General features: G+C 54.9%; 1 protein-coding gene across 4 annotated transcripts in view; it reads left to right on the forward strand.

Annotated features, from left to right (window-relative positions):
• Positions 1 to 1,491, forward strand: part of MON2 (MON2 homolog, regulator of endosome-to-Golgi trafficking) — a 168,498-nt gene that overhangs the window by 6,690 nt on the left and 160,317 nt on the right. The gene's annotated exons all lie outside the window — the stretch shown is intronic.

Here is a 1,491-nt window from a genome sequence, read left to right on the forward strand (position 1 = left end):
GCCCTGAAGCCCTGTCCTGGGCTAGTTTTTTCCAATTTGTGATGTCAATGCCCCACACACTTCTTAATGTTTGCCTTGAGAGTGTCCTTGAAGTGTTGCCTGCGGCCCCTGCATGTCCTTAGTCCTTGGCTGAGTTAGGAGTATAGCAGTTGTTTCGGTAAACATATATCAGGCCTGGATCATGATGTACACATAAGAGGTCTAGTCAGATGCCTGATGAATCCACTTGTGGCTGGCAAGCTGAACATGAGAGCGACACAACTTGTGACAAGTTTCACAGATCCATGTGTTTTGTGAGTTGGAGTTCAAATTTAGAGTATGCTGCTTTCTTCTTTCTCACTTTGCTTCCCTCCTCTGGATCAAAGCTGCTTCACTGTGCTGCACCTAGTGCCAGATGCTCCCTCCAGATCTGACAGGATTCTGCGCACTCCTCCCAGCTTTCTACCTCACTGTGATCTATTTCGTATCTTTTTGCGCGAGTAGAAATGAAGTCTGATCAGCTGCCACTATTCCGAGGCCCAGGGTCAGAGTAGGGCTGAAGGGATCATCTAGTCCAGGCCGCTGCTCAAGGCAGGCTCATCCCTGCCTAACATCCCCACCAACCTAAGTGTCTGCCACCTGCCTTTGAAAGCTTCCAGGGCTAGAGATCTCACAGCTTCTCCAGGGAGCTTGCTCCCATGCCTGACCCCCTCAGTCACAAAGGTCCTTGTGACCTCCAGCCTCAACTTCCCCTTGCTGCAGGGGGTGTTGTGACTCCTAGTCCTGCCTCTATGGCTGTAGCTTCTCTGCACCCTCCTGTAGGAGTTTGAGGTAGGGGAACCCTGGGGCTTTCCTAGGTGCTTTAAGGTGGGGCTATGGGCTTGTCTATCTCTGAGGACTGGGGAAGAGACACTCATGGTGTGTGTGCATGTATTCACTTTCTAATGGTTAAGCCAACTTCACTTTCTTAAGTCGACTTAAATGTCACAGCATACACCATAGGTGGAGCACAGTTGACTTAAATGCTGTGCAAGACAATACACCTCCCGGACCTCTTATCTCCAGTTCATTGAAGTCAACTCAGCTCCCAAATTGGCTGTCACTGTTACGAAGCTGCATGTATGTACTCTCTAATGTCGCTTATTTTAAGTCGACTTAGTAAGCATGTACACAGCGCCGCAGCCCAACGGAGCTGGATTGCGCCGCGTCGCTGTTGGCCTGGAGTCCGCCTGCCCCGCACCAGCAGTGCCTTTAAGACACGAAGCGACAGCGGAAAGCGCCTACGTCACCGCTACGGCTACGCCCCGCCCCTCTCCTCTCCCCTGGTGCAGCGGCGGTTGTTGCCCCTCCCCCTCAGACCCCGCCCTGGCACGCGGCGCGTGACGTCCTCCCTTAGCCGACCATGATGCCCCGCCCCCGGGCCGCGCGCGCGGAAGCGAGGCTGACGTGCGGCGGCGGCGCAGGGCGTTGTGGGAACGGGAGAGGGCGGGGCGGGCCGGCGGGGCGGGGCTG

The sequence above is a fragment of the Gavialis gangeticus genome, unplaced genomic scaffold (genome assembly GCF_001723915.1).
Source record: "Gavialis gangeticus isolate Ggan-Ray unplaced genomic scaffold, GavGan_comp1, whole genome shotgun sequence".
Classification (NCBI taxonomy): domain Eukaryota; kingdom Metazoa; phylum Chordata; order Crocodylia; family Gavialidae; genus Gavialis; species Gavialis gangeticus.